This window comes from Salvelinus namaycush, unplaced genomic scaffold, assembly GCF_016432855.1.
Source record: "Salvelinus namaycush isolate Seneca unplaced genomic scaffold, SaNama_1.0 Scaffold1575, whole genome shotgun sequence".
NCBI lineage: Eukaryota > Metazoa > Chordata > Actinopteri > Salmoniformes > Salmonidae > Salvelinus > Salvelinus namaycush.
In genome coordinates, this window is record NW_024058314.1 from 45,001 (window position 1) to 59,346 (window position 14,346).

At 51.4% G+C, this 14,346-nt stretch overlaps 1 protein-coding gene across 1 annotated transcript in view; it reads left to right on the plus strand.

Annotated features, from left to right (window-relative positions):
• LOC120037114 (UPF0472 protein C16orf72 homolog) overlaps positions 1–445 on the plus strand; it is a 7,505-nt gene extending 7,060 nt beyond the window's left edge. The window contains exon 4 of the mRNA XM_038983290.1: positions 1–445. This exon is cut by the window's left edge and continues 772 nt beyond it. The gene's annotated coding sequence lies outside the window, so the exon portion shown is untranslated.
• Positions 446–14,346: the final 13,901 nt, after the last annotated feature.

Consider the following 14,346-nt stretch of genomic DNA (forward strand, 5'->3'; position numbering starts at 1 on the left):
ATGCGCGTGTGTTGGACACAACTGGCACTAAGTGTGTGCGTGACTTGTCTTTGCCTTTGAGGAAGCTGCTATCTCTGGCACAGCGGGAAGTCCTGGGGTGTGTGTACGCCAGCACGTGTGGCTGTGTGTGTGTGTGTGGCTGTGGCTGTGTGTGTGTGTGTTCGTTCAGCAAAATCCTTACTGGATTCATGTGTATTTCTGTTTTTGTTTTATAAAGCCTCCGCCCCAATAGCTCTTCCTGTCTCCTCTCTTTAACCTTTAACCCTAATTCCTCTATCTACAGTGTATATACATTATGACAACTAGGTGCTGCTGTTGTATGATGCAGACATACATGTGGTACACATTGTAAAAAAAGAAAAAAAAAGAAATGCAAAAACATTGAATTGTTTAAACTGTAAAATAATGATTCTGGCATTAAACAAACCAAGCTTTTAACTATCAACTGTTTTTAATGTTTTCTCTTTTTAAATCAGGGATGAACATTAAGCCTGGGGATAGTACTGTTGAGACCAGGCTAGTAGTAAATGTACCACACTAGCCTGGGGATAGTACTGTTGAGACCAGGCTAGTAGTAAATGCACCACACTAGCCTGGGGATAGTACTGTTGAGACCAGGCTAGTAGTAAATGTACTAAACTAGCCTGGGGATAGTACTGTTGAGACCAGGCTAGTAGTAAATGTACTAAACTAGCCTGGGGATAGTACTGTTGAGACCAGGCTAGTAGTAAATGTACTAAACTAGCCTGAGGATAGTACTGTTGAGACCAGGCTAGTAGTAAATGTACTAAACTAGCCTGGGGATAGTACTGTTGAGACCAGGCTAGTAGTAAATGTACTAAACTAGCCTGGGGATAGTACTGTTGAGACCAGGCTAGTAGTAAATGTACCACACTAGCCTGGGGATAGTACTGTTGAGACCAGGCTAGTAGTAAATGTACCACACTAGCCTGGGAATAGTACTGTTTAGACCAGGCTAGTAGTAAATGTACCACACTAGCCTGGGGATAGTACTGTTGAGACCAGGCTAGTAGTAATTGTGGTCTACTATCCCGGCTGGCCAGTGCTGTTTAGACCAGGCTAGTATTAATTGCGGTCTACTATCCCGGCTGGCCAGTGCTGTTTAGACCAGGCTAGTATTAATTGCGGTCTACTATCCAAGCTGTGCAGTGCTGTTTAGACCAGGCTAGTATTAATTGCGGTCTACTAGCCCGGCTGGCCAGTGCTGTTTAGACCAGGCTAGTATTAATTGCGGTCTACTATCCCGGCTGGCCAGTGCTGTTTAGACCAGGCTAGTATTAATTGCGGTCTACTAGCCCGGCTGGCCAGTGCTGTTTAGACCAGGCTAGTATTAATTGCGGTCTACTAGCCCGGCTGGCCAGTGCTGTTTAGACCAGGCTATTATTAATTGTGGTCTACTATCCCGGCTGGCCAGTGTTGTTTAGACCAGGCTAGTATTAATTGCGGTCTACTAGCCCAGCTGGCCAGTGTTTAGACCAGGCTAGTATTAATTGCGGTCTACTAGCCCGGCTGGCCAGTGTTTAGACCAGGCTAGTATTAATTGCGGTCTACTAGCCCGGCTGGCCAGTGCTGTTTAGACCAGGCTAGTATTAATTGCGGTCTACTAGCCCAGCTGGCCAGTGTTTAGACCAGGCTAGTATTAATTGCGGTCTACTAGCCCGGCTGGCCAGTGCTGTTTAGACCAGGCTAGTATTAATTGTGGTCTACTAGCCCAGCTGGCCAGTGTTTAGACCAGGCTAGTATTAATTGTGGTCTACTAGCCCGGCTGGCCAGTGCTGTTTAGACCAGGCTAGTATTAATTGTGGTCTACTATCCCGGCTGGCCAGTGTTGTTTAGACCAGGCTAGTATTAATTGCTGTCTACTAGCCCAGCTGGCCAGTGTTTAGACCAGGCTAATATTAATTGTGGTCTACTAGCCCGGCTGGCCAGTGCTGTTTAGACCAGGCTAGTATTTATTGTGGTCTACTAGCCCGGTTGGCCAGTGCTGTTTAGACCAGGCTAGTGTTAATTGAGGTCTACTAGCCCGGCTGGCCAGTGCTGTTTAGACCAGGCTAGTATTAATTGTGGTCTACTATCCCGGCTGGCCAGTGCTGTTTAGACCAGGCTAGTATTAATTGTGGTCTACTATCCCGGCTGGCCAGTGCTGTTTAGACCAGGCTAGTATTAATTGTGGTCTACTATCCCGGCTGGCCAGTGCTGTTTAGACCAGGCTAGTATTAATTGTGGTCTACTAGCCCGGCTGGCCAGTGCTGTTTAGACCAGGCTAGTATTAATTGTGGTCTACTAGCCCGGCTGGCCAGTGCTGTTTAGACCAGGCTAGTATTAATTGTGGTCTACTAGCCCAGCTGGCCAGTGCTGTTTAGACCAGGCTAGTATTAATTGCGGTCTACTAGCCCGGCTGGCCAGTGCTGTTTAGACCAGGCTAGTATTAATTGCGGTCTACTAGCCTGGCTATGCAGTGCTGTTTAGACCAGGCTAGTATTAATTGCGGTCTACTAGCCCGGCTGGCCAGTGTTTAGACCAGGCTAGTATTAATTGCGGTCTACTAGCCCGGCTGGCCAGTGCTGTTTAGACCAGGCTAGTATTAATTGCGGTCTACTAGCCCGGCTGGCCAGTGCTGTTTAGACCAGGCTAGTATTAATTGCGGTCTACTAGCCCAGCTGGCCAGTGCCAAAAGTCCTTAAATTCCATCACTGTTTTTAACTATGAACGAACTGAGGATGAATCTGCTTTTAACAATTGAACCGTCACATTACTGTTACAGGATAACAAAACAATTATCCAAATCCACTTCCCTTTCCCTGAGTCGTGTTTGCGTGCCGATGGGAGCTTGATGTGTTGTAACCGTGTGTTGGCGGTAGGAGCATCGTCAAGCCGCTTGGGGAACCGAAGATGTAAACAAAAGACCGCGACAGAAACAGTCCGCAACAACAGTGCCACCGCAGTTCACCTTCATGCCACATGGGGGCGGCAATAGACCAACATTACCACCCTTCTCCTCAGACACGAGACACCACAGAATCTCCTGTCTCCTCGGATAACAGACACCACAGAATCTCCTGTCTTCTCATAACACCAGACACCACAGAATCTCCTGTCTCCTCAGACACCACAGAATCTCCTGTCTCCTCAGACACGAGACACCACAGAATCTCCTGTCTCATCAGACACCAGACACCACAGAAACTCCTGTCTCCTCAGACACCACAGAATCTCCTGTCTCCTCAGACACGAGACACCACAGAACCTCCTGTCTCATCAGACACCACAGAAACTCCTGTCTCATCAGACAACAGACACTACAGAATCTCCTTCTCCTCAGTCACCACAGAATCTCCTGTCTCCTCAGACACGAGACACCACAGAATCTCCTGTCTCCTCGGATAACAGACACCACAGAATCTCCTGTCTTCTCATAACACCAGACACCACAGAATCTCCTGTCTCCTCAGACACCACAGAAACTCCTGTCTCCTCAGACACCACAGAATCTCCTGTCTCCTCAGACACGAGACACCACAGAATCTCCTGTCTCATCAGACACCAGACACCACAGAAACTCCTGTCTCCTCAGACACCACAGAATCTCCTGTCTCCTCGGACACCAGACACAACAGAATCTCCTGTCTCCTCAGACAACAGACACCACAGAATCTCCTGTCTCCTCAGACAACAGACACCACAATCTCCTGTCTCCTCAGTCACCAGACACCACAGAATCTCCTGTCTCCTCGGACACCAGACACCACAGAATCTCCTGTCTCCTCAGACAACAGACACCACAGAATCTCCTGTCTCCTCAGACAACAGACACCACAATCTCCTGTCTCCTCAGTCACCAGACACCACAGAATCTCCTGTCTCCTCGGACACCAGACACCACAGAATCTCCTGTCTCCTCAGACAACAGACACCACAATCTCCTGTCTCCTCAGACAACAGACACCACAATCTCCTGTCTCCTCAGACAACAGACACCACAGAATCTCCTGTCTCCTCAGACACCACAGAATCTCCTGTCACCTCAGACACCACAGAATCTCCTGTCACCTCAGACACCACAGAATCTCCTGTCTCCTCAGACACCACAGAATCTCCTGTCTCTTCAGACAACAGACACCACAATCTCCTGTCTCCTCAGACAACAGACACCACAGAATCTCCTGTCTCCTCAGACAACAGACACCACAGAATCTCCTGTCTCCTCAGACAACAGACACCACAATCTCCTGTCTCCTCAGACAACAGACACCACAATCTCCTGTCTCCTTAGACAACAGACACCACAGAATCTCCTGTCTTCTCATGACAACAGACACCATAGAATCTCCTGTCTCCTCAGACACCACAGAATCTCCCTTCTCAGACACCACAGAATCTCCTGTCTCCTCGGACACCAGACACCACAGAATCTCCTGTCTCCTCAGACAACAGACACCACAATCTCCTGTCTCCTCAGACACCACAGAATCTCCTGTCTCCTCGGACATCAGACACCACAGAATCTCCTGTCTCTTCAGACAACAGCCACAGGCCACTCCCCCGTTTCATATCACACAGCACAGAGGGCTTAGAAACGGTTAGAAATATGGTAATTTGACTACTTTTTCTTCCACACCAAATGAGAACCGGAGCCCTCTAGACACTTCAGAGCTTAGAAATGAATAGTTACTAAGAAATATGGTAATTTTATAATTTTACTACTACATGTTCAAAGTCTTCTGGTATAGATATACAGTTATTAGACCTGGTGTAGATATACAGTTACTAGACCTGGTGTAGATATACAGTTATTAGACCTGGTGTAGATATACAGTTACTAGACCTGGTGTAGATATACAGTTACTAGACCTGGTGTAGATATACAGTTACTAGACCTGGTATAGATCTACAGTTACTAGACCTGGTATAGATATACAGTTACTAGACCTGGTATAGATATACAGTTACTAGACCTGGTATAGCCATGTCTTCTCTAGTCATATCTACAGTCACTAAGCCTGGTCATGTTGACCGGTCTGATCTATAGTCACTAAGCCTGGTCCTGTCGACCGGTCTGATCTACAGTCACTAAGCCTGGTCCTGTCGACCGGTCTGATCTACAGTCACTAAGCCTGGTCATGTTGACCGGTCTGATCTATAGTCACTAAGCCTGGTCCTGTCGACCGTAGGGCTACATTTACACAGGGAGCCCAATTCTCATTTGATTCCACTAATTGGTCTTTGGAACCATCAGATCAGATCTTTATCCTTTCTGGGCAGAAGATCAGAATGTAGTTTTTGTTCTAAGGCTGTCCTCATCTTTTCCCCACACACTCCACGACACACAGACACACACACAGACACACACAGACACACACTCCAGGACAGACACACACAGACACACACAGACACACACTCCAGGACAGACACACACAGACACACACACAGACACACACTCCAGGACAGACACACACAGACACACACTCCAGGACACACACACACAGACACACACACACAGACACACACACAGACACACACTCCAGGACACACACTCCAGGACACACACTCCAGGACAGACACACACAGACACATACTTACGACACAGACACACAGTCAGATAGTGACACAGGGATACAGACACACACACACAGACACATACTCACGACACAGACACACAGTCAGATAGTGATACAGACACACACACACACACAGACACAGACACACAGTCAGATAGTGACACAGGGATACAGACACACACACACAGACACATACTCACGACACAGACACACAGTCAGATAGTGACACAGGGATACAGACACACACAGACACATACTCACGACACACACAGACATACACTCACAGATAGTGACACAGGGATACAGACACACACAGACACACACAGACACATACTCACGACACACACACACACAGACACACAGTCAGATAGTGACACAGGGATACAGACACACACACACAGACACAAAGTCACAACACACACAGACATACACTCACGGACAGTGACACGACACACAGACACACACGACACAGGGACACACACATGACACACACGACACACAGACACACACGACACAGGGACACACACATGACACACAGACACACACGACACACAGACACACACGACACAGGGACACACACATGACACACAGACACACACGACACACAGACACACACGACACACAGACACACACGACACACAGACACACACGACACAGGGACACACACATGACACACAGACACACAGACACACACGACACAGGGACACACACATGACACACAGACACACACGACACACAGACACACACTCGCAACACACACTCACATACACACGACACGCACTCACAGACAGTGACACAGACACACACACTCGCGACACACACTCACATACACACGACACGCACTCACAGACAGTGACACAGACACACACACTCACGACACATACACACGACACACATACACACGACACACATACACACGACACGCACTCACAGACAGTGACACAGACACACACACGACACACATACACACGACACACATACACACGACACGCACTCACAGACAGTGACGCAGACACACACACACACGACACACATACACACGACACGCACTCACAGACAGTGACGCAGACACACACACTCACGACACACGGAAACTAACCACGTTTTCATTCACAGTTACCATGAGAGTAAAGTCCTGATTATTATAATAATAATAATAATAATACTATATATAAAAAATCTCACCAGCTGTGATGGAAACAGGAAGTTTTGGTACAATTGTATAGATGTTGACAGATCATTAGTTGGTTTGACATGGTGGGGGCTTTTTGTGTCAGTAAACATGTCTGAGCGAGAAATGGCTGTGGAAACTCCTTTATGTACAAAAATGTATATAATAACCATCACATCTTAGTTAACTTGGAGTCACGTGATGATATGTTGTGTGGTCCTCCCTCTACGACTTGGGAAACCATGTAGTTTATTAGGCTACAGATGAAATAAGTTATGAACTTCACAGGGTGGTGAAAGAGCATGTGATGAGCTTGATGCTCCTTTCCAATACATTTTGATGGTCTTATTCTGGTGACATGATTGATGCTTGGCTGCCATTTGACAAATATAATAATACTCTCTTATCCATAATAATCTCATCATGTAGGTAGCCTACCAGCACAGCCTACCCATACAGCCTACCCATACAGTCTACCCACACAGCCTACCCGCACAGCCTACCCGCACAGCCTACCAGCACAGCCTACCCGCACAGTCTACCCGCACGGCTTACCCGCACAGCCTACCCGCACAGCCTACCCACACATCCTACCCACACAGCCTACCTGCAAAGCCTACCCACACAGCCTACCTGCAAAGCCTTCCCACACAGCCTACCCACACAGCCTACCCACACAGTCTACCCGCACAGCCTACCCGCAGAGCCTACCTGCACAACCTACCTGCACAGCCTACCTGCACAGCCTACCCGCACAGCCTACCCACACAGCCTACCCACACAGCCTACCCACACAGCCTACCCGCACAGCCTACCCGCACAGCCTACCCGCACAGCCTACCCGCACAGCCTACCCGCACAGCCTACCCACACAGCCTACCCGCACAGCCTACCCGCACAGCCTACCCACACAGCCTACCCACACAGCCTACCTGCAAAGCCTACCTGCAAAGCCTACCCACACAGCCTACCCACACAGCCTACCCACACAGTCTACCTGCACAGCCTACCCGCAGAGCCTACCTGCACAGCCTACCTGCAAAGCCTACACACACAGCCTACCTGCACAGCCTACCTGCACAGCCTACCCGCAGAGCCTACCTGCACAGCCTACCTGCACAGCCTACCTGCAAAGCCTACCCACACAGCCTACCCACACAGCCTACCCACACAGCCTACCTGCACAGCCTACCTGCACAGCCTACCCACACAGCCTACCTGCACATCCTACCTGCACAGCCTACCCACACAGCCGACCCACACAGCCTACCCACACAGCCTACCTGCAAAGCCTACCCACACAGCCTACCCACACAGCCTACCTGCACAGCCTACCCACACAGCCTACCCGCAGACTACCTGCACAGCCTACCTGCACAGCCTACCTGCACAACCTACCCGCACAGCCTACCCACACAGCCTACCTGCACAGCCTACCTGCACAGCCTACCCGCAGAGCCTACCTGCACAGCCTACCTGCACAGCCTACCTGCAAAGCCTACCCACACAGCCTACCCACACAGCCTACCTGCACAGCCTACCTGCACAGCCTACCCACACAGCCTACCTGCACATCCTACCCGCACAGCCTACCCACACTGCCGACCCACACAGCCTACCCACACAGCCTACCTGCAAAGCCTACCCACACAGCCTACCCACACAGCCTACCCGCACAGTCTACCTGCACAGCCTACCCGCAGACTACCTGCACAGCCTACCTGCACAGCCTACCTGCACAACCTACCTGCAAAGCCTACCCACACAGCCTACCCACACAGCCTACCCACACAGCCTACCTGCACAGCCTACCCGCAGAGCCTACCTGCACAGCCTACCTGCACAGCCTACCTGCACAGCCTACCTGCACTGTATCTGAGAGCTGTTGGCTAGAGAACATGTTCCAAGACCAAGTACCTCTAAACACAACGGGGTTTAGTGACAAAAAGCAGAAATGATATGGAAACGCATTGACATCTACATTTTTATTCACTACATGAAAACTTAAGCAAAATAGTACATTTTGTGGAAACACACCACTGGAGGGAAAATGATCAGATTTTAGATTATTTGAATGTAAATCTATCGCCAATTGGATGTGTTAGGTTCCTGTTTTTCACAGTAAATAACTCACAGACACAAGGCAGCTCTTTATTTGGTGAAATCACTTCATCTATTGGATTGAGGGCCTCAGCCATGAGAGACACAGCCGTGTCTCCTCTCTCCCCTCTTCTTCCCTCTCCTCTCCTCTCCTCTCCTCTCCTCTCCTCTCCTCTCTCCCCTCTTCTTCTCTCCTTTCCTCTCTCCTCTCCTTTCCTCTCTCCTCTCCTCTCTCCCCTCTTCTTCTCTCTCCTCTTCTCTTCCTCCCTCTATCCTTGTCATTCTCAGGAACAAGGAACACAGCTCTTTATCTGGTGAAGTCACTTCATCTATTGGATTGAGGGACTCTGCCATGAGAGACACAGCCGTGTCTGTGTTCTAGAATAGCCCAACGTGACGGCCATCTGGCCAGAGCAGATATCACCACACACTGTGTCTGGTCCGGAGCGCTGGCGGAGAGAGAGAGAGATGGTGTGAGCACTGAACCGTTACAGAGAGTGTGTGTGTGTGTGTGTGTGTGTGTGTGTGTGTGTGTGTGTGTGTGTGTGTGTGTGTGTGTGTGTGTGTGTGTGTGTGTGTGTGTGTGTGTGTGTGTGTGTGTGTGTGTCCATCAGGGTCCTTAACCGCAGACTGCTGGTGATCAATGATGCTACACCACTTAACTCACTCACACACACTCACTCACTCACACACTAACACTCTGGTGCCTAGAGACCAATAAGACAGACTGAGGATGCTTCTCCAGAGAGGAGAGACCAGCTGGAGAGGAGAGACCAGCTGGAGAGGAGAGACTAGCTAGAGGGGAGGGAGGAGAGGAGAGACCAGCTAGAGGGGAGGGAGGAGAGGAGAGACCAGCTAGAGGGGAGGGAGGAGAGGAGAGACCAGCTAGAGGGGAGGGAGGAGAGGAGAGACCAGCTAGAGGAGAGGGAGGAGAGACTAGCTAGAGGAGAGGGAGGAGAGACTAGCTAGAGGGGAGGGAGGAGAGGAGAAACCAGCTAGAGGGGAGGGAGGGGAGGAGAGACCAGCTAGAGGGGAGGAGAGGAGAGACCAGCTAGAGGGGAGGGAGGAGAGGAGAGACCAGCTAGAGGGGAGGGAGGAGAGGAGAGACCAGCTAGAGGGGAGGGAGGAGAGGAGAGACCAGCTAGAGGGGAGGGAGGAGAGGAGAGACCAGCTAGAGGAGAGGGAGGAGAGGAGAGACCAGCTAGAGGGAGGGAGGAGAGGAGAAACCAGCTAGAGGGGAGGGCGAGAGGAGAGGAGAGACCAGCTAGAGGGGAGGGCGAGAGGAGAGGAGAGACCAGCTAGAGGGGAGGGAGGAGAGGAGAGACCAGCTAGAGGGGAGGGAGGAGAGGAGAGGAGAGACCAGCTAGAGGAGAGGGAGGAGAGGAGAAACCAGCTAGAGAGGAGGGAGGGAGCGAGGGAGTAGAGGAAAGGAGAGTAGAAGGGAGGAGAGGAGAGGAGAGGTTAAATTCTCCCCAGAGTGTAGTAGGCCTTTAATACACAATAGAGGACACCATCTGGGAGTGGACACACACACACACACACAGACAAACACACACACACAGACAGAGACACACACAGAACCAGGCATACAGTCACACACAGACAGAACCAGGCCTGCAGTCACACACACAGAAACAGGCATACAGTCACACACAGACAGAACCAGGCATGCAGTCACAGACAGAACCAGGCATGCAGTCACACACAGACAGAACCAGGCATGCAGTCACACAGACAGAACCAGGCCTGCAGTCACACACAGACAGAACCAGGCCTGCAGTCACACAGACAGAACCAGGCATGCAGTCACACAGACAGAACCAGGCATGCAGTCACACAGACAGAACCAGGCCTGCAGTAACATACAGACAGAACCAGGTATGCAGTCACACACAGACAGAACCAGGCATACAGTCACACAGACAGAACCAGGCCTGCAGTCACACACAGACAGAACCAGGCCTGCAGTCACACACAGACAGAACCAGGCCTGCAGTCACACAGACAGAACCAGGCATGCAGTAACACAGACAGAACCAGGCATGCAGTCACACAGACAGAACCAGGCCTGCAGTCACACACAGACAGAACCAGGCCTGCAGTCACACAGACAGAACCAGGCATGCAGTCACACAGACAGAACCAGGCATGCAGTCACACAGACAGAACCAGGCCTGCGGTCACACACAGACAGAACCAGGCATGCAGTAACACAGACAGAACCAGGCCTGCAGTCACACACAGACAGAACCAGGCCTGCAGTCACACAGACAGAACCAGGCATGCAGTCACACAGACAGAACCAGGCCTGCAGTCACACACAGACAGAACCAGGCCTGCAGTCACACAGACAGAACCAGGCATGCAGTCACACAGACAGAACCAGGCATGCAGTCACACAGACAGAACCAGGCATGCAGTCACACAGACAGAACCAGGCATGCAGTAACACACAGACAGAACCAGGCCTGCAGTCACACACAGACAGAACCAGGCATGCAGTAACACAGACAGAACCAGGCCTGCAGTCACACACAGACAGAACCAGGCCTGCAGTCACACAGACAGAACCAGGCATGCAGTCACACAGACAGAACCAGGCATGCAGTAACACAGACAGAACCAGGCCTGCAGTAACACAGACAGAACCAGGCATGCAGTCACACAGACAGAACCAGGCATGCAGTCACACAGACAGAACCAGGCATGCAGTCACACAGACAGAACCAGGCATGCAGTCACACAGACAGAACCAGGCCTGCAGTCACACAGACAGAACCAGGCATGCAGTCACACAGACAGAACCAGGCCTGCAGTCACACACAGACAGAACCAGGCCTGCAGTCACACACACAGAACCAGGCCTGCAGTCACACACACAGAACCAGGCCTGCAGTAACACAGACAGAACCGGGCATGCAGTAACACACAGACAGAACCAGGCCTGCAGTCACACAGACAGAACCAGGCCTGCAGTCACACACAGACAGAACCAGGCCTGCAGTCACACACAGACAGAACCAGGCATGCAGTCACACACAGACAGAACCAGGCCTGCAGTCACACACAGACAGAACCAGGCCTGCAGTCACACACAGACAGAACCGGGCATGCAGTAACCCACAGACAGAACAAGGCCTGCAGTAACACAGACAGAACCAGGCCTGCAGTAACACAGACAGAACCAGGCCTGCAGTCACACAGACAGAACCAGGCCTGCAGTCACACACAAACAGAACCAGGCCTGCAGTCACACACAGACAGAACCGGGCATGCAGTAACCCACAGACAGAACAAGGCCTGCAGTAACACAGACAGAACCAGGCCTGCAGTAACACAGACAGAACCAGGCCTGCAGTCACACAGACAGAACCAGGCCTGCAGTCACACAGACAGACAGAACCAGGCCTGCAGTAACACACAGACAGAACCAGGCATGCAGTAACACAGACAGAACCAGGCCTGCAGTCACACAGACAGAACCAGGCCTGCAGTCACACAGACAGAACCAGGCATGCAGTAACACACAGACAGAACCAGGCATGCAGTCACACACAGACAGAACCAGGCATACAGTCACACAGACAGAACCAGGTATGCAGTCACACACAGACAGAACCAGGCATACAGTCACACAGACAGAACCAGGCCTGCAGTCACACACAGACAGAACCAGGCCTGCAGTCACACACAGACAGAACCAGGCCTGCAGTAACACAGACAGAACCAGGCCTGCAGTAACACAGACAGAACCAGGCCTGCAGTCACACAGACAGAACCAGGCCTGCAGTCACACACAGACAGAACCAGGCATGCAGTAACACAGACAGAACCAGGCATGCAGTAACACACAGACAGAACCAGGCCTGCAGTAACACAGACAGAACCAGGCCTGCAGTAACACAGACAGAACCAGGCCTGCAGTCACACACAGACAGAACCAGGCCTGCAGTCACACACACAGAACCAGGCCTGCAGTCACACACACAGAACCAGGCCTGCAGTCACACACACAGAACCAGGCCTGCAGTAACACAGACAGAACCGGGCATGCAGTAACACACAGACAGAACCAGGCCTGCAGTCACACAGACAGAACCAGGCCTGCAGTCACACACAGACAGAACCAGGCCTGCAGTCACACACAGACAGAACCAGGCATGCAGTCACACACAGACAGAACCAGGCCTGCAGTCACACACAGACAGAACCAGGCCTGCAGTCACACACAGACAGAACCGGGCATGCAGTAACCCACAGACAGAACAAGGCCTGCAGTAACACAGACAGAACCAGGCCTGCAGTAACACAGACAGAACCAGGCCTGCAGTCACACAGACAGAACCAGGCCTGCAGTCACACACAGACAGAACCAGGCCTGCAGTCACACACAGACAGAACCGGGCATGCAGTAACCCACAGACAGAACAAGGCCTGCAGTAACACAGACAGAACCAGGCCTGCAGTAACACAGACAGAACCAGGCCTGCAGTCACACAGACAGAACCAGGCCTGCAGTCACACACACAGAAACAGGCATACAGTCACACACAGACAGAACCAGGCATACAGTCACACACAGACAGAACCAGGCCTGCAGTCACACAGACAGAACCAGGCCTGCAGTCACACAGACAGAACCAGGCATGCAGTAACACACAGACAGAACCAGGCATGCAGTCACACACAGACAGAACCAGGCATACAGTCACACAGACAGAACCAGGTATGCAGTCACACACAGACAGAACCAGGCATACAGTCACACAGACAGAACCAGGCCTGCAGTCACACACAGACAGAACCAGGCCTGCAGTAACACAGACAGAACCAGGCCTGCAGTAACACAGACAGAACCAGGCCTGCAGTCACACAGACAGAACCAGGCCTGCAGTCACACACAGACAGAACCAGGCATGCAGTCACACACAGACAGAACCAGGCCTGCAGTCACACACAGACAGAACCAGGCCTGCAGTCACACACAGACAGAACCGGGCATGCAGTAACCCACAGACAGAACAAGGCCTGCAGTAACACAGACAGAACCAGGCCTGCAGTAACACAGACAGAACCAGGCCTGCAGTCACACAGACAGAACCAGGCCTGCAGTCACACACAGACAGAACCAGGCCTGCAGTCACACACAGACAGAACCGGGCATGCAGTAACCCCAGACAGAACAAGGCCTGCAGTAACACAGACAGAACCAGGCCTGCAGTAACACAGACAGAACCAGGCCTGCAGTCACACAGACAGAACCAGGCCTGCAGTCACACACACAGAAACAGGCATACAGTCACACACAGACAGAACCAGGCATACAGTCACACACAGACAGAACCAGGCCTGCAGTCACACAGACAGAACCAGGCCTGCAGTCACACAGACAGAACCAGGCATGCAGTAACACACAGACAGAACCAGGCATGCAGTCACACACAGACAGAACCAGGCATACAGTCACACAGACAGAACCAGGTATGCAGTCACACA